Below are 27,650 nucleotides of genomic sequence, written 5' to 3'. Positions count from 1 at the left end.
GAACAACTGTAGTGATTCACTTAACAATTCTGGCAAGAAAGGTTGTAAAATTAGGCAAAATTCACTTAACACATGTCTTGCTTAGCAACAGAATTTGGGGCTCAATTGTGGTCATAAATCAAGGACTATCTGTACATATTGCTCTGTAACAGTTTTAAACACTCAAACCATGTTATTTGCAGTTATTCAATGCGGCTATAAATTTAAATTCAATACCTTGTGTATGCATTTTTCTTAATGTTCTTGTTAGTTGGCTTGTCCATTACTGTGTCCTTTCAGTCAATAACTAAAAGATCTGTTTGAATGCATTTTAGTCATGTTTATATTTTATTCATGCAAGTTCCTGCAACCAATACAACTCCCTCACAGATTCATCCTGTGTCTACCCATTTGCCAAATATAGGGAATATTTTGACAAAATATTCATATCTAATTGTTGCAACTAATCTGAAATTATTCAGAATATTTCTACAATGGGCTTTGATACCACTCCTACAGAAGCATCACAAATTTGATTTATCCCATTTAGTATTTTACTGAAGAGCCAGTATATTTTATTGTAGCTTAGCTTTTCAGCATCTTGAGCTATTGGAACTCTTAGGGTTGGGAGTAGGTTGCTGAAATGAGAAGGAATAACATTGAGGAAAAGGAGGAAGAGTTGTAACAAGACAGTGGTCAGATCAAAGAGATCTGAATCCTGGTGAGAACTGTAACTTGTCTATGCATCTCAGACAATGGTCTCCTTAGTTATCACAACAATAAAGGGAGGGTCAACAAAGCACATTCAAATTGCAAGATTCTGATACTATAACCTTATAATACAATGAGTACTAGTATGCATGATTTTAGTTTCCTAGTCTATTCTACTTAGAAATGCTGGCAGTTTTCCATTAGCAGAACCAATCTGTTATTTGTGATGTTCTCCAAGTGTGGTTTTCTTGGTTTTCTGCCTCCTTTCTTACAAGCTGTTGGCTGCCCTAGTTCATTCACACAAAGTTTTAGAACATCTAGTTAATAAGTAACTGTCAACAGAAGAGTCACCAGAACTGGACCAGATAACTTCAATCCTTTGCATTTCATATTTTAGTATATGAGAACTATAATGTAGAGGTAATTCAGAACATTATAAAAATTTACATAAAAAGTACAAATTAACAATTTACCTTCACACAGTAACTTATAAAGTGGTATGCTAAAACCTACAAAACAGCACAGCTGATTGAATATTACCTATGCCTGTGGCTTATCTTGAAGCACTTAAAAAAATCCTTCTTTTCCAAAGTTGCTCCTAGTTACTCTGCCATATTTGTATATGGTCCAGTGATTTAATACTATTTGTTTTTTTGTGTTTAAAATCATTTGTAAATAAATTTAATCCTATGAGATTGTCAATTTCTTTACTGGTATTTATTTCTTTTAAAAAATAGTATGGCCACTCACTTATTCTCAGTGACTGGGTGCCTTACAAAAATAAAAACCCAATATGATGTGCAAAAATTACAGAAAATTCATTGAAATTACTGGAAGAATAAGCCTCTTGTCCAGGAATGACAGATTATTCTTACTTTTAATTTAAAGAAAAAGAATATTCTAATTATAATTTGCACTTAATGATTACAGTATAAACAAATATTTGAAAGTGCAATGTTCTTTGATTCAAATATTTCTTAACTCTGTTTACTTGTATGTCTCCAATTCTTATCAGTGAAGGGTTATCAAACGTTACTGTCTCTTTAACACCTTGTTACTTATTGATCACAAGGAAGCATTAAGTGGAATTAGATTGTAAGGATTTACATTGCCTGTTATTTGCTTATGAGATTGGATACTTCCGTTCACTTTTCTTCCCAGACAGATACAGAGCACTTGTTCTTAGATTTCCTTCTTGGTAGCATGAAGTTAGCTGAGTGCTAGTCTTTGCCTATCCTTACAATATATTTTCTGTTAATAAATCTCCTTTTTGGTACAGTTATAAAAACTACTTTACAAATCATTGCTTAGGTCGGATTGCTTTCTATCAAAAATTGCATTAATCCCATACATTATATTGTTTACTAGGCCTGTGTAAAACTTCAGTTCAGAGATTAGATTTGACGTTGATGTGCTTGTCGGAAGAAATATCCATCTGGTTCAGTTCCAAGCTGGGAGAAAGACACAGGAAACATGGTGACTGATTGGAAAGATGGTTTAATGATGACCAGAACCACCAGTATTTATGGTTCTGGTGCAGCTGACAAAATGGAGTTAAGAGTGGGTGGGTTTTATACCTTCTTTGGGCTTTGTATTTGAGCTTCCTATTCCTGTGCAAGAACATGTCCTTTAATATTCTATTGGTTGTTGTCAAAATCCTATGGAGTCATGTAGGGGTTATACAGGGGTCATAGCTGGCTCTACAGGCAAAAGAGGAAATGCAAATTCTAAGTGTTTGTCTGAGCTAATCTGGTCAACCTCTGGCTTATTGTTTATCTGCACTCCTGGTTTGAAGTTTGGACTGCTCTGGGATGGTGCAATGAAAAGGCTTGTGTTCTAAAAGGGTGTTGGGCAATACCTATAGTGGCTTAATGGCTTTTGTCCTGTGTTGGATATTGGATGAGAGGCTGCTTCTAATCCTAACATTCTGCCTTTGTTCAAACTTTGCTGCAGGGGGTTTCAAAATATCCTGTCTTGAATGGATTTCTGCCTGCAGTGTTTGCTTTGCTTATGAATAGAGCTATCTAGATACTTGTTTTCCTCTTTCAATAAGCTCTTTATCTCTCAAGTGTTGGCATCTGCTATGGGATATTAAGAAAGACTTGGAGGCTGCTTCCTGCTTCTAAAAACATGTTTCTCCATTTCTCCTTTAGGGAAATATAATATTCTGCCTTTTTTAATATGTCCCAAAATATTTCATTCTTCTAAGAGGGATGGCTTCCCACGTACTCAAGTCTTCAAATTTCATTGGTTTGCCAGACTGTTGGAGGATGTCAGTATGTCATGACTGAAGGCAGAACAAGAAGCAATGGGTGGAAATTAAGCAAGGACAGAACCAACCTAGAACTAAGGAGAAATGTCCTGTCAGCGAGAACAATTAATCAGTGGAATAACAAGAATTATAGTCACTATGTCACCTTTTGCATTGAGACCATTATGAAACACGATAGAATATTGGGAATCAATCAACAGATTGAGTAGTATGAACTTCAATTAATTATTACTTTAGCAAAATTACTTATAAAACATTCCACATGTAAATACTTTCAAATTCATTCTTTTTAAAAATAATATTCCAATCATTCTGATCTTTCAGTTTCTGATAAGTCTTCTGTTATTCTCTATGTTACATTTATTAATGGTAGAATCATTTTGTTTTAGTACATTCTGAACCCATTAGATGATCAAGTGTCCTTTCAACTAATTTGGGAAGAATCTTATGCCAAACTCAGTAGACGTCACTGGACTGATTATTATGTGCTTGGTGGCTAATATTAGATCACTCTCACTCAACAGCTTGATTGGAGTTTTTAAAAAAGTGATGCATGCCTTTTGACTGATCTCTCTACAAAACACTTTTTCTGAATGTGGAAATTATGTGCCAAATTAATAAGTTGTACAATTGAGTTCAATTTATATTCTAAGTAAGATAGTTATTAAATGAAATTTGCCCCTTTCTTACCATAGTTGTGAAGTGAATAACTGCAGTTGTTGACTTAGTAACATAGTTATTAAGTAGATCTGACTTCCCATTGACTTTGCTTATCAGAATGTCACAAAAGGTTATCCGATTCTGGGACACTGCAGCTGTCATAAATATGAGTCAGTTGCCAAGCATCTGAATTTTGATCATGTAACCCACAGGGAGACTGCAATGGTCAGAAGTGTGAAAAATAATCATAATTCATTTTTTTCAGTGCTGTTGTAACTTCACTAAATGAATTATCATCAGTCACTAAATGAATTATTGTACAATGAGTATTACCTAAAATGGCAGTCCATAATTATATTTGTATTGTTTAGGATGCATGGTTTTCTTCAAAGATTTGCTGTATATGTTTCTTGTCTAACAGATTATGGATATCATTAATAATTCCCAGAATTTGTGGCCTGTGGTCTGAATGCCTTGCTATTTTCTTCCTGGTATTTTTCTTGCTCTTTTTTCCACTGTCCTTATTTTTATTGTAAGTTGTTTGGAATGTAATATACATGCTTATAATGGCTCTCTTGGCTTTTGGTAAGGTAAAAAATAATAATAGAAGGATAACATACACATAATCAAGTCTGTTATGAAGCTTAAGGAATGAGAACAACTTCCACAAAGATTAGTGTCTAAACTTCTTGGCCTTTCTTATTCAATCTAACTTTGGATTATGGATTTCCTGTCTGGCCAATCACAGAAAGTCAGATTAGGTAGTCATACCTCTTCAGCCCTTATTCTTAATACTGGTACACCACAGTTGCGTGTTGAGTCCCTTACTCTATACTCTTTATGTGCATGACTGCATTCCCACTCACGCTAGTAGTACTATTACTAAATTTGCAGATGATAGAACAGTGGTGGGACTTATCTCGGGGGGGGGGGATGAGTCTGCCTACCAAGATGAGATGGACAGGTTGCTTTTGTGGTGTGGAGACAACTTGGTCCTCAACACCAATAAGACCAAGGAGCTTATAGTGGACTAAAAAAGGAACAGATCAGGCATCCAGCCCTTGCTTATCAATGGAGACCGAGTGGAGCAACTGGCCAGTTTTAAGTTTCTGGGTGTTACCATAAAAGGGGACCTGACCTGGGGTGCTTACATTGCAGCACTGGTCAAAAGGGTCTAGCAGATATTATACTACCTGAGACTTCTCAGAAAACAACAACTGAATGAAAAACTGCTGGTGACCTTCTACCACTGCACCATAGAGAGTATCTTAACTTATTGCACCTCTGTATGGTTTGCCAATTGCTCAGTGGCAGATAGGAAAGCACTCCAGAGGGTTAATGTCATTGCGCAGAAGATCATTGCCCTCTCCCCTATTTGGAAGAGCTTTATAGCTCCTGCTGCCATAAGAAAGTTCAAAACATTCTCAAAGACCCATCTCATCCTGGGAACCCTTTTTCTGAACTATTACCATCTGGCAGACAGTACAGAATAATAAAAACGAGGACAAATAGGCTGAAAAACAGCTTCTATCCCAGGGCAGTAGCTCTTTTGAATTCTGCTGTATAGTTCAGTGTTGGCGTGGTGTCGGGGGTTTCCGGTTCAATGTGTAAAGGGTGAAGGATGTGTATTTGTGTTTATTTTCATGGTCATGGTCATGATGTGCACTGAAGATGATGTTTGATTTTGTTGTACGAGGTGCAATGACAATAAAGCAAGCTATAACTATATAACAAAGAAAGTAAATACATAAAATGTAAAAGTGGAATTTTTAAGGCTAATTGCCCTATAATAAAAGTAAATTTAAAAAACTGCAACTCTTAGATTTCAACATATTAAGGAAATATTCCTCAGCTACTTCTGCTGATTGCTTTGATGCTCAGTTTGACCCAAATCTGCAAATTTAACACAATGGTTAGTTTTTCTTTATATTATATGCTTGCTTCTTATCTCTGCATATGTGTACATTTTAATGCTTCAGCTTTATATACATAAATTTAGCTTTTTACCCATACAGCAATATACATACATACTTATGTCCAGTAACATTTTTCCACAGAAACAAAAGCAATCACCAGTTGCTTTCCTGTCCTAGAAAATTGGAGTGGTGTACAGACAGTGAGGTGCTGCAGTGCCTTCCCAACTATCTACACTAAAACATTCCAATCCAGACATAATTTTCTTAAACCAGGTTGAAATTGAAGCAGCATCAGCACAGGAGAGAAGCAGCTTAAGGTACATTGCAGAGATGTTGTTAATTAGAGAGCACAGTTATCTTCTTTTTCCAGTGCACCCATTTCCAAATATAATTTTGCCTTATTCTCTCTCCTGGTGTACTAATCCTGATGGCAAGTTATTTTTATTATGTTCAAATTGCAAGCTACTTAACTTTATGGATGTTTATATATTATTTGGGATCTTGAGCAATTTGAATACGTCACATCTGAATCAAATCATCTGACACACATTAAAAGAGATAAATCGGCATCCCACAATACAGGTCTTCTACAACAATTCATTTGAATAATTTTCTATTTCTTCTACAATTTTACCTCCCCCCTCTTTTATTTGTAATGTGCTTCAAATATATATATATATATATATATATATATATATATATATATATATATATATATATATATATATATATATATATATATATATATATGTGTGTGTGTGTGTGTGTGTGTGTGTGTGTGTGTGTGTGTGTGTATGTATATGTATATGTATATGTATATGTATATGTATATGTATATATAGTATTCAGCTTTGTTTGGGTATTTTCCCATGTCATTATAGTTGTGCTTTTAAAGTTGTAGCAACGTTTCGGCAGAATCTAATTTGCCATCATCAGGCTTCTGTATTGTGTTCGTCTGTGAGTCAGACTTTCACAGCCGTTTCTGTTTTAAATTTGGTGCTAGCCTACTGCTGTGCCAGAATGGTTTTTTTTCTTCATCCGGATTGGTTGGGAGTCTTGGTCTGTGTTTATTGGTCTTGGAGTTTGCTGTGTTCTGCTTGATTGGTGTTTCTAATATCTTCTGTCTGTTTTGTAGCGTTTTTTGGTCTTGATTGGCTGGCAACATAGTGTTTCCTTATTGGAGGCTTTTAGTGCGTTTTGGCTCGGAGTAAACGGACGGCTATCATTTATTAGGAAGCTAGGTTTCATCTGGGTGCCTGGTTGGGGTGTGTTTGAACTGGAGATATCAGGGGGGGATCTGTTTGTGCCCAGGTGTTTGCCTGGCTTGTGGTGTGGAGATTTTTTTGTTTGAGAGTGCAGGTAATTGACAGTCTGGTGGAGTCATCTCTTCTATTCATGCTTTCAGGTCTTTTTTCAGTCTCTATGGCTTCTCTGATAATTCTGTAGCTGGGGTTTTCTAGAGTGGCTAGGGTTTTGGTGCCATTGAAGTTGATGCTATGACCTGTGGCTTTCATGTGTTGGACTAGTGAGAAAGTGTGTTCCAGCTTTTTGACTGCATTTTTGTGTTCATCCAGGCAGGTACTTATTCTTCTATTGGTCTGTCCAATGTATGTGGCAGGGCATGATGCACAGGGGACTTCCTTGGTTTTGGCCTTGGTTTTCCAGATCAATTTTATCTTTCCAGGTCAATTTTATCTTTTGTCTGCCCTACATAAGAGGAACTACAGACAAAATCAGTAAGATCCTACACAGGCATCACATCAAGACTGCCTTCAAAACAGACAGAAAAATAGCAGCCATCCTAAGAAACCCCAAAGAGAAAATTGACCTGGAAAACCAATACATACATATACATATATACATACCATACATACATACATACATACATATACATACATACATACATACATACATACATACATACATACATACATACTGTATATCCATCCATCCTTCCTTCCTTCCATCCATCCATCCATCCATCCATCCATCCATCCATCTATCTAATCTATCTATCTATTCTCCAGTTGGGTCTAGGAGGTAGTGCTCATCTCTGTTTCATAGCCAATGGAGCCAGAATTGTCTGGAGATGCTTCAGTATTGATGTGACTTGCTTATCTATACACTGAGGCACATAGAATGCTGTTACTTTCCCACTGAAGTGGTACCTATTTTTCTACTTGCATTTGCATGCTTTCAAACAGCTAGATGGGCAGGAGATAGAGCAGAAATCGGAGTTTACCCTTTCACACAGGGTTTGGATGTCAAATTGCCAACCTTCCAGTTGACAAGTCCAGCATCTTAGTCACCAAACCATTGCACCTCCAACACCTATTTTACTTATGAAAATTAATTTTACAGAAAATTATTTTTATATCAGTTAAGGACTAGTGTGCAAATGCTAATATAGCAGGAATCAAGTTGTGTAAAACTGATGATTAGATTGCTTCTTATAAAATCAACAACATAGAAGCAACTCATGTGTACTTTGTTTTCATTGTAATATTGTACGCTTTATACAAATTCTTGGCAGCAGCTTTACATAATTGAAATTCTGGGACCTTCTTGTAATCAATGAAGATTGTCATAAATTCTGTATGCTGATAATGTCTGCATGAACTGCTGGATATCAAGCTGCAGTGGCATGACAGTGTAGCAGTCCCTATAATACTACATCAGTACAGCTTTGAAGTGCTGGTGTAACAGTTGCCTCAACTTTGTTTTAGTGCAATCTTGTCCTCATATTTCAGAGATATTTTAATAATAGGCTTGAAAGGATTTTTTCTGATAGGAAGCATTTTGTACTCAAATGCTGTTATGGCTATGTTGCAGTATCTTTATTTCATTGTAGCTGCAGGCATCTATAGGAATTATATGCCTATAAGCTATTGCCTGTACCTGAAGGAGGCCCATTACTTAAAATGGAATCCGCATAGTGTGTTCTTTCAAGTGGCCTAGTTAGTAGTATATATGTATCTCAGTTAATTTCATTCTATGTTCTATTTTTGATCTTTCACGATGGTAACAAAAGCAAACAAGTGAAAAAGCACTACCTTTTAGGGCAACTCATTTTCAGTCAAGCAAGATAAGGGCAAACAGATAGGTCTTCCATTAGGAGAAAAGCTAATAAAGCCAAATGGCATGGAACCCCAAATATAAGCTCGAACAGGCTAAAATATGACGCCTTGGAGTGCCAAGTCAGCAATGTCTTCACACTTCTTCAGAAGGTGATATTAAGAATGTACCTGAGATATTAACAGGAAAGCAGTATATAATGTTGGGTTATGACAATGCTTCTTGAAAAAGGAAGCTGATGTGATGTGTTTCAGATCTGGAGACAAAATTACTATGTTACTTCTTGTTCTGTCTTCAGAGACTACGATCCCCCTTTCTTTGTGATAACCCCTTAAATATTGTAAGACTGCTATAGTTCTTTTCATTATGAGATGAGACATTTCCAATTCCTGCAACTGTTCTTCATAAGTTGTAGTTTCCAGGCCCCTATTCACCTTCGTTGTTCTTCTCCACATTTTTAAGGTCTCAACAACATTTTTATATTGTGGTGACTAAAATTGGATGTAGTGTTCCAAGTGTGATCTCACCAGTGCAGTATAAAACAGTACTCACATGATCTTGATACTATCCCTATGCTGATGCAATCCAAGACTGCATTGGCTTTTTTGGCAGTTGAAGCACATTGTTGCCTCGTACTTAAGTGGTTGTCTACTAGGACTCCTAGATCTCTCTCATGAAACAGGTATCACTTATTTTATACCCATGCATTTGTTTTTTCTTATCTAAGTATAAAACTGTACAAAAGCAGCCTGAAAATGGCCTGAAAAGGGACCTGTTTTTGTGCTGTTTTTGGACCATTTTTGGCCAGTAAACAGCCTAAATGGGCCAATAACATACTGAGATAGCCTGAAAAATGGTCTGAAAACAGCCCAAAGCCATCCTGAAAATGGCCCCAAAATGGCCTGAAAACAGCCCAAAACCGAACTGAAAACAGCCCAATGCCCAGAAAATGCCACCAAACCGGCCTGCAAACAGCCCAAAAAACATCTGAAAAACAGCCAAAAACCAGGCCTAAAAATTGGCAGGGCGGGGCCAACCAGTGGTGGGATTAGCCCCAACTGGCTGAATCCTACCTCTGCATTTGAGGCAAGTGGCCGGGAGGCGAGGCTGGGTGTGATGAGTGATGTCACCCACCCAGTCCTATGACCAACTGGCCATGCCTACCCAGCCAGAGAACCAGTTGTTTAGTTATTCAAATCCCACCACTGCCCCCTTCCATCTATTTAGATGTAGCTTCATTAAGAACTACATGTTGATTGCAGTTGGTCAGCCAGTTACGAATCCATCTGGCAGTAATGCTGTCTAACCAATATTTTTCTATCTCACCAAGTAGTATGATGTGGTCTACTTCTTTCAAATTACTTACTAAAGGCCAAATATATCTAATTTAGTCACTTTGTCAAAGAATGCCACAACATTTGTATGGCATACAAATCAACTCAGGTTGGCTTCTATGATAACTTTGCTTGCTTCTAGGTGAACTAGCAGATTAGGCTAATGTGAAATTATAAGCAAATGATTTAGTGCAATTTGTGCTGGCAAGTACTTTTCTTCTCCTTTCCCACTCATGAAATGTAGATGTTATCAAATTTTCAGAAAGCTGAAAATCTGATTTGATAATTAGCTTTCTCAGCTCCCAAAGTATTGCCCTTGGGTAATGACATCATCATTTGTTTTATACAATATTCCTTTAAAACATTTTAAAAAAGAAATGTCGCTACGGATGTAATAATTCTCAAAATATAATGGCTCTATACTGCAGAAGTAATCTAAACTGAATTAGTAATTATAGGGTGATCAATCCGTGGTGCGCAATGAGCCACTACCAGTAGTTAACATTCTGGACAATACCACAAAGTCATCTGAAATCATTTAATCTTACATGAAACATTGACAGAAAATGCTGTATAAAGAAAGCTACTTGCTTGAAATCATTATCCTGTAGATGCCACAAAATATGCACCCTGCATTTTTCTGCATGAGTTTTGTGAGAACAGAATAAGCTATCCACTCCCTAGTTAGAATGGATGGAATTTCTAGAGTCCATAGCCAAATAATGTTGGCATATGAAATAAGATAAAATAAAATAGTATCTCAGCAACTCTGGCAGAAAAAATTGCAAAGTGAATAAGTAACAATTTGCTGTCTATCCAAAATCTACTAAAATTGGCTGCTTCCCTCAGTCTAATTTTAGAACTAGACAGAATAGCCTACAGCAGTGATGGCTAACCTTTTCAGCACCAAGTACCCAACATGTGCACGCCCATGCATGCACCCTGCACATGTGCCCCACTCCCATGCATGCACATACCTATATCCCTTGTGCATGCGCATGTGACCCCCCGTGTATGTGCCCTGCCCCCATGCATGTGTTCATGACCCCCATGCATGTACCCCACCTAAATTCTCAGTGTTACCTAGTGTACTGTAACCTTCAAAACAAAGTACTGTTTACTGCTGTTAGGAATATAAGTCACCTAACAGGTATTTGGGTTAGAAATATATAAACCAGGATAAACATTTTAAAACTGTATCTTTAAGAAAATGCAAAAGTGTAATTGGGTGTGGTTTCTCAAACAGCCATAAGATGGAGCCAGAAACCTGGGTTGTTTACTCTGAGTCTCAGAAGAGAGTGTGAGTGTATCTCTGTTTCCTTCTGTTGGAAAGTATTGCAGTTGTTCCATTTTTCCTAATTGACTGATATTCCTGGATTTAATGTAAGTCTGTTACTGAATTGTTTTTGACACTGGACTTTGTTACTGGATTATCCCTGGATTGAAAAACTGACTGATTTACCTGTGAATGATTTTGGATTGCTTGTTTGGACTTTGCTTAAACCTTTCTGGAAGTAAAAACCTACATTTACTGTACAGTGTATCTGTGTGCTCTGTGTGTATTATTCCAACACTACTCTCTATACGTCTCCCTGTATGTGCTCATTCTCCTAATGGGGAATTACCTCAACAATTGCCTATTACTATTTTTTCTAGGAATGCCTTAAAGCAGGGGTCTCAAACTCGCGGCCCGTGGGCCAATTGCGGCCCGCAGGACAATATCCTGTGGCCCCCACCGTGATATGAAAGTATAATATTAGTGCAGCCCGCAGGGGGAATGGACCTCTGAAGGAAGTCCCGCCCGCCGTTCCTCGTCGTGGCTGACATTCAGGCCTGGCAAGTCCGAGCAGCCAGCACATAGAACAGGGCGGTGCCGGATGTTGGAGAAGCAGAGCGGAGCTGGAGATCATTAGCTGCCTCTTTCGCAGCACAAGAAGCCTCCCCCAACTGGCCAGCTGCTCTCCTCCTTCTCTGCCTGTTTGTTCTGTATGGCCGAGGAGGAAGAGACCAGCCGGCTGGTTGGGGGAAGCTTTCTGCGCCGAAAGAGGCAGCTACTAATCTCCAGCTTTGCTCTGCTTCTCCAATGGTCTGGATTCCCCTCTTGCTCCTCACAGTTGCCCTGAGCTGGTACGGTTCTTTACTTGGGCAGTCAGACGCCCGCAGCAGCGCCCGCAGCAGCAACAGGCAGTTCTGCCTGGGCTCTGCTCAGGTGTCCGGCTGGGGCTGTCAGGAGTTGCTACCGCTGGCGCAGCTCCGCACGGCTCCAGTCCCGTGTTGCCTTGGGAAGGGAAAGGCAAAACCAGGAGCCGCTGACAAGTAGAAGCTGAGCGGAAATGACGTCTGCAGTGCCACTGTGGAATCCCTTATGCGGCCCAGCCTCACCCAGACTCTGCCTCCAGCGGCCCCCAGGTAAATTGAGTTTGAGACCCCTGCCTTAAAGGCTTTTGTGGGATTCAGCAGCATTCTTAAAAACAAATATTTCAAAGAATACGTACATAGAAACTCTAAGCTACACATCCTTTTAAAATAAAAGAATAATATAATTTTTAAAAGCATATAGGTTATAAATTATGATGACATACTAATGTTTCTGGCTACTTCATTGGGAACCTAGGGCTTAATGTAAAAGTAGAAAACCTGTATACCAAGCAACACTTATGCAGTGCTGAATGTAAACAAGACATTTGGCAGCATATATTCTTCTAAAGAAAAGGGTTTACACCCATTTTTATTTCCCTACATGATAGAAATGTTGACCTCCTGCAGCCCATTGATAGGTCTGGGGGCAAAGCTACATCTCTTCCCCACCTGAAAGGTTACATATCTATACCTATCTTGTTAAATTCTAGAGAATACTAGATGGTAATAAAAGACATATAATACTCTCTTTGAAGTTTAGCCAGCAAATATTTTTATCTTCAAATGAGTTTACCAACTAGCTCAAAAAGACTGATATACTCAACTACAACATATAGAAATCCTTATTTCAGGATTCTTGTGAAATGCAAGTTCACTGAACTATTCTAAGAAATGGAAAACCTTGTATGTGCAAATATTCATGCAAACATAAAAGTTATTGAAGAGAAGATTGCATGTTGGTAATTGTTAAGTGAGTTTTGCCCCATTTTATGACCTTTCTTGCTATAGTTATTAAGTAAATTACTGCAGCTGTTAAATTAGTAACCTGGTTGTTAAGTGAATGCTTGACTTTGCTTGTCAGAAGGTCGCAAAGGATGATCACATGATTCCAGGACATTGCAATAGGAGTCATAAATACATGCCAATTGCCAAGCATAAGAATTTTGATCATGTGAGCATGGGATTGCTGCAGTGTGAAAAAGTGTGAAAAATGGTCAAAAGTAATTTGTTGTTGTTGTTTTGGTTGCAATTTTGATCTGTCACTAAACAAAGGGTTGTACATTGAGGACTACCTGTATTTAGATTTCATGGGACTGGTTTTAGGTTCCAGCTCCTTCTCCTGCTCATCCAAAAAATGGTCGTGCTCCTGCAAAGGGTATTGATGATATGCATGAATGGGGATAGTACGATGTTTACAGCTTGACCATCAGAAATAAAAGAAGGGATTCTGCCAACATCCGAGACAGTGCACTGTTCAAAGTTGCTACAATGTGCCGTTTTGGAATTGCCACCCATGCGCAGGGGGAGGGGCGTGCGGGGGGAGGGGGCATAGATGGATGTCTGTTGATGGGACTCACGCTGGGAGAGAAGCCAGGAAGGCAAGCCAGCTGTGGTCGGTTCAGAAGCCACCCGGGCCTGAAGAATACTTGCTGGAGCCAGACAGAAAGCAACCGGGAATAGGAGGGCAGAGCGTGCTGAGTCTGTATAGCCAGCTGGCTAGCAGAAGCCAGTAATGTTGGCTAGAAACCCTTTTACTTGTATTATCACCATGTGCCAAGCTGAGACTCCAGTAAAGACACCTGCTCCTGCTCACAGTGTGGCCTCTTCTTTTGCTGGCTTGGTTGGAAACTGTGACAGATTCATCACAAAAACATGGTTGCATTTAAGACAGCTAAGCTTACTGCTGACGTTAATAGCCTCAGTGTTTTTAGCATGCCGAGGAGTCATGACAGAGCTGAATCCTCACATTTCAGAGCTGGAAATATTGTCACAATGTGTGACAATTCTAGTAGTGACGTTATTATACTTCTTAAATACTTGGAGTCGTTGCATAAAGGGTGAGTGGCATTTTGCAAAAGGGCATCATTAAAATTATTTTACCTTCTTAACCCATAGCACAACTTTCTAAGCTTCCCTAGCTTCTCCAGGTATTTGTGATCTAAAATTTCATTGATGCGGATTTACCCTTGTTTACTGATACATGTCAACAGCACTAGAGAGAATAGTTTTAGCATATAAGACATTCTGTGTGAAAGGTTGCAGGCATTATGGATGCCATAGTTAAGCTACTTGAATATGATATTTAGCTAATGTAACAGGTGTGCCTCTTGTGTTTCTCTGGTATACCATCACCCAAAAATCAAAATCAGTGGAGCATCTGTCTGGAATAAAATAATTGAATTTGTGTTTGAAGAATTGTAGCAGTCTTCAAGCCCTAAATCTAGTTGGCAGTCTTATTAGAATTTATTCCAGATAAAGAACCCATAGTAGTCTTTATAAGTGATCCATGGTTTCTTATTGAACTGGCTTTATGCAGGTACTACTAATAGGTTTTCTGAATTGGGTTTGCAAGATATGATTGTCTGAACAAAGGCTTATATCATTTTTTCCTAATTCAAGGGAAAGGAAATATTTCAAGATTACAATCCATTGATTTGAGAAATACTGTTAAGTTTCTTCAGTAATGTTGCTGCTAATGTATATAGAACTACATAAGAAGAATTGTGAATTTGTTATGAGATATTCAGTGGTGCGATTCAACCGGTGTAACAACCAGTTCAGTGATTGCCATTTAAAAACCATTTAAAGCAGGGTTTGCCAACCTTTTGGACCTCATGGACCACCAAACTCATAATTTTAAATCCCGCGGACCAGAGACCCTGGGAAAATCCCCCCAAAAGTCTGCAGGACCGATCGATCATTCTTTATTTGGGATTGCGGGATACCGTCTCGAGCTCTGTTCTCAGGGGGAAAGAGAGATACTTTTGGCTTCATGCAAGGAAAGCAGCAGAAGCAGCAGAAGTCTTTCTTTCTCTCCCTCAAACTCTGCCAGAAATGAGTCTTTGTGAGACTTGTTACGCCGGCGCAGCCTCTTGGAGCAGGATGCCTTGCAGGGTCCCAAAGACTCATTTCTGGAGGAGTTACTCTTCATTCTTTTTAAAATCTGCGGTATCTTCCTACATGCCCATATCCACATGACTCTCAGATGGAGAGAGGCCTTCATGAAATTCTGATGACTAATAATCGGGGAGATTTCTAAATATATGTTGACCATTAGTTCAGGTTAAAGATATCTTCTTTACCTTATCCAGTTCCATTAATATTTAAACTCCCTAATCAAGTCCAGAGCAGTATTTCAAACCTCCACGGGTTTATGCTCTGGTCATTTTCTTGTTTCTAAAACTTGATAAATCAATATAAATGTAAAAGAAAATAGTCTGAGTCATGCCCTTCTCCTATATCTATGATTTTTCTTCAGAAGGGAAGATTCCAATGATACCAGTAGGAGAATACAATTTATTTATTTATTTGATTGATTGATTGTTTCATTAGCTACCCAATTCCATTGTGACTCTGGGTGGCAGACAATGTAACTACAGAATAATATATCATAGATAATCTAGAAACAATACCAAACAATATCAAGCAGGGAAAAAAGTAACACTATTATTACCAATAAATAAGTCACCTGCATAGGATTGTTTTATATGACTGTTTTATAGTTTTTAACAGTATGCTGCTCAGAGTCACATTTTTGTGAGGTGAGTGAATATATAAATATGATGAATAAATAAATAGACCCCCCCCCCTAAATTGTATACCAGCCCTGGGGAGAGAAATCCACTTGGGTGGTCCAAAACCCCATAGTACTTGGTCTTGTCAGGATTGTGCTTGAACCTGTCCTTCCCCAGATATCCTCAGTCTTTTGTCAGGAGGCAAGACCTTGACAGCTTCATCTGGTTGGTCTAGTATTGAGATGTGCAGCTGAATATCTGACCTCAAACTAAGGGATGACATTTGTCAACGCTCTTACATATACAATGCTCTTATACAAGAACTCTGAGTCCTGAATCACCACATATATTAGAGAACTGTGATTTCATGACCAATACTGACTTGCAAAGAAAAAGGAGAAGAATCAGTGATTGCCATTTAAAAACCATTTAAAGCAGGGTTTGTCAACCTTTTGGACCTCATGGACCACCGAACTCATAATTTTAAATCCCGCCTCCTACTCCTCATGACTGCAGACAGTCCAGGGTTGATGATATCAAAATATTTCAAAAGATCAAGGAGTACAATGATAGTTGCATATCATCCTGGCTTTACCAATGGAACATTAGTCATCAAATGCAACCAATGCCACCTCACTATTGTGTTCCTATCTGAAGACTCTCCCAAAGGGTTTCAAATACATATAATCCAGAGTTTATTGAAACTGTAACCTTGGCAGCCTTTTCAATCATTTTTCCCCAAAAGAAAAGATTGGAGACTGGAACAAAATCACCTAAAATTGCTGGCTCTAGGAGAGTTTTACTTAAGAAAAGGATGTACCTCTGTTTCTTTCAAGGCAGCCAGCGCCATACTCTCTCTCAATGAAGTAGATGGTAGCAAGGAGCCATAGGAGCCATGAGAGAGAGAATAAGTAGCCCCAACTGAAAATGCGAAGCCTAAAGTAAGACCATTCTGGGCTCATGGCACATTGTTATTGTTTAGAATAGGTAACTAATCAATGGCATATCAAATCTGAATTACTTCACTTTATTAATTTCAAAAAACTCTGATATGCAAATATTTGAACTCAGCCATTTATCAGCCAACAGTAATTTTGAATCCCCATCACCAAAATATCATTGCTATTTAAATAGAAACATTCTTTACCTCTTAAAATCTGGAACACCTATATTTTAAAAACAATGTAGCATGCCAGATTTTAAGAGGTAGAAATGTCTTGTGTGATCCCTCTTGCACTACTGTTAAGAACATTTAGATCCACACCTAGGTTTAATGTCAGAGATGTTTAGATCAGTAACAGATGATACATTATATGGCTCATTGTTTTATTTATTTACTTGGTTTGTCAATTGCTTACAAGATAAAGGTATAAGTAAAAACATAGTTATGAATACATAAAATGGGTACATATAAGAAAAATATAGGACAGGGATATTAGGACAGGGACAGGGATGGTAGGCACGTTGGTGCGCTTATACACGCCCCCAACAGACCTCTTAGGAAAGGGGTGAGGTCAATAGTAGACAGTCTAAGGTTAAAGTTCTTGGAGTTTGGGGAAGAAACCACAGAGTCAGGTAGAGTATTCCAGACATTGACTACTCTGTTACTGCACTCTGTTGTCTTTTCTAGTTTCCAAACAAGCAAGCTGTGTCCAGTTTTGTTATATATAGAAATGATCCCCTAGATTATTTCAGTTTGCAGATACATGAACATTGTCTGCATGATACACACTCCTGAAAAATATGAAATATTCCCTCACATATATAATGCATACCCTTTATTTGTGTGTATTGGAGACACAGAGATATATACACAATGAGTAGTGATTGCAAATGATACTGGGTCACTTGGACAGACTTGTAACAATAAGGCTTGATTCTCATTCTTTTTAGTACAATTAATTCAACTGACTGTCATTTAATCATGTCAGATTCACCATTAATCAATGAGTTTGACTGGATCCAAATGATAATGGAGGGTTGTTTTTTTTAAGCTGTACCCAACTTTAGTTGGTGTGTTACATTTCTTGTTTGGCTATTAGAGATGACAAATATCCTGTAAGTATCATTTCCAATTGCCCCAAGTACAGCATCTATCAATGAATTACATGACAATTGGGTGAAATAATATTGTTTTATATCACAATGTGTCTTTTAACACATTTGGTTCTGTTTATGGCTGACAAGATCAGCAAAGTGTAATTTACACTATTTATTTAAAACAATAGCTTCATTAAATCATTACAAATCACAGAAATGTGCAGGTTTTCAAATTTTGCAAGTACCGTATATACTCGAATATAAGCCGAGTTTTTCAGCCCATTTTTGTGCTGAAAAAACCCCCTCGGCTTATACTCGGAGTCAGATTCCCCCTCTGAAAAAAATGGTGTGGAGCTCCGGAGCTGGGCAGGCGCTTCCCTGCTTCCGTGTTTCCTTTGCAACTTTTAAGCATGGGGGTAATCGGAAGCAGAAAAGTTCTTGCATGAGGATATATATTTTCTTTTTTTAACTGTTTTTAGGGGGAAGACCCACCGTCATGTGAAATGCTCAGACACGAAATCTATCCGCCCGAAAATAAGTGTGTGTGTGTGTGGGGGAATTTTAACAGAGGGAAGATGTAGGGAGAAGGCAAAACGTGGAAGATCCTTCAGGGGAAACTGAGGGGAGACTCACCCTTGGTCCAGATGAGCCCCCTTCCCGCCCCTAAGGAAGCAGAGGCAGCCAGCAAGGGCAGGCAAGCCCCACTTCACGGACTCCGTCCGTCCTCGCTCCCCACCCACCCACCCACCCAAAGCCACGAAGTCTCCCAATCGCGCAGCCCCAGAATCGCCCTCCCCTCAGGGGCAGCAACGACGCCCGGTTTTCCCGACACAAGAAGCTCCGCTGTGCAATGAAAGTGTCCTGGCTCTAGGCTCGCGGGCTCAGAAAACAACGCGAGCCGAGGTGGCTTCGGCTCCGCTCGGCTTCTCCAACATCCGGCGCCGCCCTGTTCTATGTGTCGGGCCCGGCAAGTCCGAGCAGCCAGTGCGTGGAGCAGGGCGCGCCGGAGATCGTTGGCTGCCTCTTTCGCAGCACACGGAGGCCTCCCCCGGCTGGCCAGCTGCTCTCCTCCTTCTCTGCCTGTTTGTTCTGTGTGGCGAGGAGGAGAGGCCAGCTTGACTGGTTGGGGAGGCTTTCTGCGCCCGAGGAGGTGGCTGCTGGTCTCGGCTTTGCTCCGCTTCTCCGATGGTCCGGCGCCGCCCTGTTCTTTACTTGGGCGGCCGGGCGCCTGCAGCGCGCCCACGGCGGCAACAGGCAGTTCCGCCCGGGTTCCGCTCAGGTGTCCAGCTGGGGCTGTCGGGAGTTGCTGCCGCCGGTGCGGCCCCAGTCCTGCGTCGCCTCGGGAAGGGAAGGCAAAAAGGAAGAGCCGTGGCAGCGCTTTGCAACGGCAGCAGCGGCACGGAGGCTCAGGCTCAGCGGCTCCTGGTTTTGCCCACCCTTCCCAAAGCAACGGGACTGGAACCGCACCGGCGGCAGCAACTCCCGACAGTCCGGCTATCCTATATATGAGAGGAAATAATATTTTAGAGAAACCTCAATTTCTTCAAGCTGCTGAGTCTCCAAAATTATGTTTGCGTAATCCCAAATCACTTTATTGTATGTATCAACCTAATTATACAAGAATCCTTATGCCACAATCACCAGTTATAACCCTAAATCCCTGTTCAGAAACATTAAATTTCCTTTTCATTTAAATGAACATACGGAACTGATTTGCACATTATTGCTGAGTGATATATATTTATTACAGTATGATGCATACAAATAAGTTGAATAATTGCTCTTTAGAATCAGGCAGCTAAATTGTTCCAATTGTTACTACACTGTCACCTAGTGGCAACACCCTAGGCAATCATTAATTTAACATTATGTAAACATTAATTTAACCAAGAATTTCATTTCATTTCATTGAAAGCTATTGTCACCCAGTGATATGCTTTGAACATTTAAAGGGCATGATATAAATATTACTATTATGCTGTTACCTCTCTCATACAAACACAGACACACAGATATTTCTTATCACCCATGGTTTTGTAGCCATGAATTGAAAAATGTTTTTGTAATTATTAAATTTATTTTTCTGGTATATGTTCAAAGCATTTGGATATACTGTACTTTTCTGAAATTTGGGCAAAGTGGCATATTAAATCAGGGGAAACAATACCCACGATGTGTAATATGGTATTTATTTAAGTGGGAAGCCCCCCCCAAAGAAGGAAATATTTTGGGAATATTAAAAGAGGCAGAATATTATACACTACTCAAAAAAATAAAGGGAACACTTAAACAACACAATGTAACTCCAAGTCAATCACACTTCTGTGAAATCAAACTGTCCACTTAAGTAGCAACAATGATTGACAATCAATTTCACATGCTGTTGTGCAAATGGAATAGACAACAGGTGGAAAGCATAGGCAGTTAGCAAGACATCCCCAATAAAGGAGTGGTTCTGCAAGTGGTGACCACAGACCACTTCTCAGTTCCTATGCTTTCTGGCTGATGGTTTGGTCACTTTTGAATGCTGGCAGTGCTTTCACTCTAGTGGTAGCATGAGACGGAGTCTACAACCCACACAATGGCTCAGGTAGTGCAGCTCATCCAGGATGGCACATCAATGCGAGCTGTGGCAAGAAGGTTTCTGTGTCTGTCAGTGTAGTGTCCAGAGCATGGAGGCACTACCAGGAGACAGGAGGAGGCCGTAGGAGGGCAACAACCCAGCATCAGGACCGCTACCTCCGCCTTTGTGCAAGGAGGGACAGGAGGAGCACTGCCAGAGTCCTGCAAAATGACCTCCAGTGGGCCACAAATGTGCATGTGGCTGCTCAAATAGTCAGAAACAGACTCCATGAGGGTGGTATGGGGCCCGATGTCCACAGGTGGGGGTTGTGCTTACAGCCCAACACCGTGCAGGACGTTTGGCATTTGCCAGAGAACACCAAGATTGGCAAATTCGCCACTGGTGCCCTGTGCTCTTCACAGATGAAAGCAGGTTCACACTGAGCACATGTGACAGACGTGACAGGGTCTGGAGACGCCGTGGAGAACGTTCTGCTGCCTGCAACATCCTCCAGCATGACCGGTTTGGCATTGGGTCAGTAATGGTGTGGGGTGGCATTTCTTTAGCGGGCCGCACAGCTCTCTATGTGCTCGCCAGAGGTAGCCTGACTGCCATTAGGTACCGAGATGAGATCCTCAGATCCCTTGTGAGACCATATGCTAGTGCGGTTGGCTCTGGGTTCCTCCTAATGCAAGACAATGTTAGACCTCATGTGGCTGGAGTGTGTCAGCAGTTCCTGCAAGACGGAGGCATTGATGCTATGGACTGGCCCGCCCGTTCCCCAGACCTGAATCCAATTGAGCACATCTGGGACATCATGTCTCGCTCCATCCACCAACGCCACATTGCACCACAGACTGTCCAGGAGTTGGGGGAAGCTTTAGTCCAGGTGTGGAAGGAGATCCCTCAGGAGACCATCCGCCACCTCATCAGGAGTATGCCCAGGCGTTGTAGGGAGGTCATACAGGCACGTGGAGGCCACACACACTATTGAGCCTCATTTTGACTTGTTTGAAGGACATTACATCAAAGTTGGATCAGCTGTAATGTTTTTTTCCACTTTAATTTTGAGTGTAACTCCAAATCCAGACCTCCATGGATTTGATTTCCATTGATAATTTTTGTGTGATTTTGTTGTCAGCACATTCAACTATGTAATGAACAAAGTATTTAATAAGAATATTTAATTCATTCAGACCTAGGATGTCTTATTATTGTGTTCCCTTCATTTTTTTGAGCAGTTTATGTCAAATATGTTTAGAGACTGTGTATCACGTCAGAGAATTTGAGACATTGTAAGAATATTCAGAAATATTTTTACATCCTCAGTTTTACTTTTTACAATTCAAAAAAGAAATGCACTTGCTGTTGTGAAAAGTATCAATCTTCAATCTCCTTAAAGAATGATCTCAAAAAAATGTAAAGACTCAACAGTCTAGCTAATGAACCTAAATTTTCGTTACTATGTCTATTCTGAGTGATAGATTTCTTAAAATCAACTTCCTTCTTTAGGTAGTAAAGAAATTTTTTTCCTCTGTAAGTTCTTAACCAACTTCTAATAATTTATTATTGTTTAAATCTGTTACAAAGATTAGAAGAAAACATTTATTTTCTTACCTTGGTGTCACAATATACTTGAACAGTTTAAATTGAAAAAATGAAACTAATTGAAATTTGCACATGAATAATTTTTTGGCTGTATATTTTGTTTAATATATAATAAATCTACATCTGTATGAATTCCAGCATATTTACAATCTTTTATATGTTTTTGTTAAAGTTACAGGAAATTATAAGTGAACCAGCTTAATAGTAAATGAATGCCATGGGAAAATAGATTGAGAATTGATCTGACGTGGAATTTGATCATTATACTCTAAAGTAATTATTTATGGAATTGACTGTTTAAAAAAGGATTGTTTTAAAAGAAATTTAAAGAAATTACATAATACCAAACAAAAATGACATGCAGAGCTACTCTTTGCATGTTTATTTAGAGAAAAGTCAGGCCATATTGACTGATGACACAGATTAAATAGTGCCATTTTTTTAAAAAAAAATGGATTTTTTTTACTACTTGGATATTTGAAATTATGTCCAACAATCTTGCAACAAATGGTGGTTGCATTTGTTCATGTTTCACCATAAATAATTGATATACTAACATACTGTGTCAGAAACAAAGGAATAAGATATGTTTGTAAACAAATTGCTACTGATTCAAATAAGTCACATATGCCCTGTATTAATATCAGTACATATGTCATATCAGTAATTACTTAGATTAACTTAGAATATGCCTACAACATTTGTTGTAGAAAGTGCTTTTTGAAAATTCAGTGCCTTCTACAAACAATAGTATCTTTATTAATGGGGTAGCTGATAGATACAATACAGAGTGCAGATAAATATGGGAAAGATGTTTTATTGGGATTTGACATGGTCACTTTTGTCATGCCCCTGGTGGAGACTGACTCTGGTGCCCCTGGCGGTCGACAGGAAGTGGAAGTGTGGCTCCGGAGGTTGTGGAGGAGGCTGGGGAAGGGCAGAGGCCGGCTGAGCAGTCAGAGGAGGACCCAGGCCCATCCCCTCTCCATCCTAGGGCACGCAGGGAGGAGAAGATAAGGGAGAGATGTGGTCTACTCGGGAGGAGAGGGCCTTGATCCTCTTTATGGGCTTCAGGTGTGAGAATTGCATAAGAGTTTGGACCTGTGTTCTGGCACACACTGGAGACAAAGAGTGTTTTATTCCTGGATGAGGTTTATCTTGGTTGGCGGTCTTCCAACGGACTATACCTGGTTATCTTCTTGTAGTTTGAATTAATTATCATGGTCTGTCGTGGAACTTTCTTCAGTGCAGTTTGTTTTTGGATTTTTTATTGCCTCATTATCTGCTCTTTGAGTTGGACTGTATTTCTTTCATTTGGAATGTTCTTTTGGAAAGAGTTTAATCTCCAACTATGAACTATTGAACATTGAAGCCAAGTTGAAGGCATTAAAGAACATTTATTTACGTTTTTGTTTTTGTTACATTTGTGGGACACTCCGGGTCATCGCACTTTATCTTCTACACTGAAAACAAAGAAAAGACATGTTAATGCTTACGTTTCTCTCAAAATATGCCCACATTTCTTCAAGACAATTAACAGAGGGGGTCAAAAAAATGAAAGTCAAGCCCATATGGTAGAAGTAGCAGTTTAATCACACAACTGTACAAGTCATCTTGACTTTTTAACTTTCTTCTGTGTTAACTTTCTTCCTTTGTTAATCTTTTTGTATTCAATATGCAAAGTGTTATGTAAATATACACATTCATGTGGCATATTGGATTTTTGTGTTGAAGATACAGAAAGAATATCAGCTGGAGCCATTTCCAGATCTTTCTGATGAATATATAAAAGGGTCCAAGACAACCAGTTGCCTAGGAAAATTGGGGCAAAATTTACCTATACCATATCCTCATTTTAACTGCGATACTTTTCAGAGAGATGCCAGCATAGATCTTACATAGCTGCAAATATATAAGAATGCAAATTGCCAAACATTATTGCTGTAAATTGTTCTCTGGAGTGGGTGGTACATTCTAGTGAAATAGTTAGAGATGCACCCAAGTATGGTGAATTACTTTTTGAGATTTATTAACTTTGGTTTGCAGCACTGAAATTTTAGTCTTAGAATGCTATGCAAACTTGGTTCAAAACAAAATGCTCCTTTTCAAGTGTTTAAAACAAAAGATACATTCTCTTTCATAGGGAATTTGACTCACAGTATTCTTGACAATACCACAACGATTTGCTATTAATTTTTTCCATTTTTTTTACTTCCCAAAGTAACCCTCAGCTCTGACTCTAATTTTAGAAGTGCAGACAAGGTCAGCAAAATGCTAGTATTCTGACAGATATGTTAAAATTTAAAGCAGTAAAATTATAAACAGAGCTTGTTTTTTGATAACTAACTTAGAAGTAGAAATACTGTTCTATTGTCAGTTTTTTTAACCATTGACAAATTGGGGTGTTCTGATTATGCACATAATATATGAACTGACTGATCTATGACCATACTAAAAACTGGTTTGATTTTATTTGAATAGTTCATTGTTCCAGTTTAGTTGTACCTTCTGTTCATTGCATCACTAGATGGAGCAAATGTAACGAGCATTCATAGCACTTGCATAAAAATGGGTGGGTGGGTCAGATACCAAGATATCTGACCCATCTACCCATCCTTCTATCTTTCGTATGTAACAACACAAATCAAATAATAGGGGAGAGGGAATAACCAGTGGAGCTGAGGTACTGGTTATAGTTCTTGTGGTGAACACTCTTATTTTTTACTAGCTGGATACCCATGCTTCGCTACAAAATTATGTGATCGGGCTTAGTTTTTGGGGAGGAAAATAAGGGGAAATTTTTTTGCCTCTGCCTACCAGCATCCATCCGTATTCATCTGGCTAGCATTCTGTCAGTTTGTGAGAGAGTTGAGGGCTATTTGGAAACTGAAACAGTATTTGTTGTGTGAGCAAGAAGGAGACAACAAGAGCCTGGGTGTGGCTTAGCTCAACTGTTCTGTACTAAAGCTGGTTGCTGCTGTGAAACTAAAACTGAAATTGAAACTCCTTTCCTCTGCTTGTGTTTTGTATTTGGAACAGATTTCTTTTCAGGTGGGGAGGGGGAGTAGAACTCCTTAGCATCAGAGCGTGTTAATAATATAGGAAATACTAATGCTCTGATGGTCATTTTGAAAAATCCTTTCTTAGCGAGCACCTAGAAGCCAAGAGGAACATACATGCCAAATTTCAAGTTTGTAGGCTTTACGGTTCTGGAGATTTTGTGATGATGCATGAGTGGTATTTCGCTTTTATAAACAGATTTCTTTCTTCTTACTTTCTTTTTCTAAATAATGTTCAATTTTTAACCTTTTCCAGAGGCAATAATGACTCTAGCATTTCACTGTTATGCTTTTTCAATCTTTTCTTCCCTCATCAAGCTAATTTGTCAGCTCTTCCAGAACCTGCATGCTGTGTGTATGTTGGTTCTGCTCATCAATAAATTGACCTTCTTTCTTAAGCAGCCTCCATTATATTCCTGGCTTGGAACTAGACCTGGATTTTTATTCCAACAGTTATGTAAAATATTGATAATTCAGCCTGAATGAAGTTGCTCAGAGCAAATAGAATATAATCAATTAAAATGATGAAACAAGATGAATCAATAAAGGATGATAAAAAAATAAGCTAAGTACAGCTGGGAGTGATCAGCAGACAAAGGAGAAGGGGCCGCCCTAGCATGGGGGTGGGGTGGGGTGGGGTGGGGGGCTGGACAGTGTGACAGATGATACTGAGATGATCATGGTGGATCTGAAGGAAGCAGTGCTGATCCCTAGAGTGGCTGAGGATCAGGCACGACTGGCTGATGATGACAGCACTTGATCTCTCATAGAGTCCAAAGAGCCATTTGTTCAGGTTTCTTTATCTGGGGCGAAATGAAACCAAAAGTCTGGGGGAACTCATTCTGTGATCAGGATGCAAGATCCTTTTCCAGAGTTCAAAAGTTCCCTATGTGTTCTTAATAGGGTGAGGTACCCTCTTGCAGACTAGCCCTCCTGTGAATCAGAATATCCCAAAGTGTTTAGGTTTTGAATGTTATCGGACCAAGGTTTATTGACCAACTCATTACTACTAATGCACTTCCTTTTAAAATCAATTAAATTTATAACATAAAATAGAGGTATAAGCAGATCCAACTTTATAGTAGCAGTTGCTACTCATCCAGGAATTTATTCTCAGCATATATTTAAATCCATGTCTTCCTGTCCCCTAAAGTTCACTTGAGGATGCCTGGCTGACACCTCTTAAATAAAATAATTTCTCATCATAGTCCACAATTGAGGCCTACAAATTTTGAATTTTTCTGAACCAAACTTGAGGTGGTTCTTTCTATCTCTTCTCCAAGCAAGTTGCTGTTTCCTATTGTGCATGATGGATAATTTTGGTGGTGAGCGAGCAGAGAACATGAAGGGAGTAGGTAGAATATGTCCAACTCCTATTGGCTGCCTGTACATAGTGAATATAATCCTTCCTCCTCTCCAGTCTTTATTGGTGGTTGGTGTGCAGCATGGGAGAAAGCATAAGTCTTTGACGTCATACTTCAGTTCCAGATCCCCCATGTGGAAGATCATCCCCACATCTAGTGGTGAGTTACATTGGCAACTTGTTTGCAGTGATAGAAGTGACTAGATCAGAAGATTTCTCCAATCTCAGCCGGATGCTTGCATTTTCTGACCTATAACACAGACTGAAATGAGAAGATACTCTTGGTTCCGCCCCTGCCATTCCACCTGTAGTTACAGGATGTACAGTCACTGCACCTTCATGTTCCCTGCTGTAAACTACTAGGACAGAATTATTCACCAGCCTTATAGAGAAAGCAAAATTGAGATAAACTTTAAAACATCCTCAAAAAGTGCTTAGTAGTTTGAAGTTTGATACAGTGATGCTAAACCATATTATGCCCTGCACAGTAAACTAGAACATTCCTTGGCTTTCAGCACCTCCCATGCTTTGTTAAGTTAGAACCACACTTGGCAGATATTGTTAAACTGCAAAAGGGGAGGGGGCTGCTGCTGATCATTTGCATTACACAGACAGCTAATTAGCTATTGTGTCTCTCTGGCTCTCCCCCCCTCCCCCCAAGGAGCTTTTAAACAATTTCCCTCCTATGCCAGCAACTTGACAGGAAGTTAAGAAAGGACACTTATGAAGTCTACATTACACTAGAAAGCCTGCAGGCAGCTGACAGGCAATTATTCCTAATAAGGTGTTATGAAAACCAATGCACAGCAGGTGCAGTGAGGAGGAAGAGACAATCTCCTGCTGGGTTTGCATGGAGATCAAAAGCTAAGTTAATGGATATGAAAGAATCCTGGCACTGGCATAAAAAATTAGAAAGCATCAGAAAATGGATTTTCCTTAACATTGGCGGTAACATTTCATTAAAGGAGAGGTGCCTGGGTTAAAATCATAAAGCAAAGTTGTATGCCTCACCCTAATTTTAGTTAGAGGAAGTGCAGTAAACTTCTAATCTATAATCATTGGCAATTGTTGCTGTTTTCAGCTGAGCCCTGCACGCGGATTGCAGTATGTGTGTAAATTCATCTCCAGTATATTTTGCTCTTGCAAAGATTTTAATTGCCACTCTCAATTTATGTATTTACTTATTTGCTCATTTGC

The 27,650-nt window shown here is 39.3% G+C and overlaps 1 protein-coding gene across 1 annotated transcript in view; it reads left to right on the top strand.

Moving 5' to 3' along the window:
• DYNC1I1 (dynein cytoplasmic 1 intermediate chain 1) overlaps window positions 1–27,650 on the top strand; it is a 273,836-nt gene that overhangs the window by 2,994 nt on the left and 243,192 nt on the right. The gene's annotated exons all lie outside the window — the stretch shown is intronic.

This window comes from Notechis scutatus, chromosome Z (assembly GCF_049901735.1).
Source record: "Notechis scutatus isolate UNSWTSFEM ecotype Mainland chromosome Z, rNotScu1.2, whole genome shotgun sequence".
In the NCBI taxonomy this organism is placed as follows: Eukaryota; Metazoa; Chordata; class Lepidosauria; order Squamata; family Elapidae; genus Notechis; species Notechis scutatus.
This window is presented reverse-complemented; position numbering and strand designations above follow the sequence as displayed.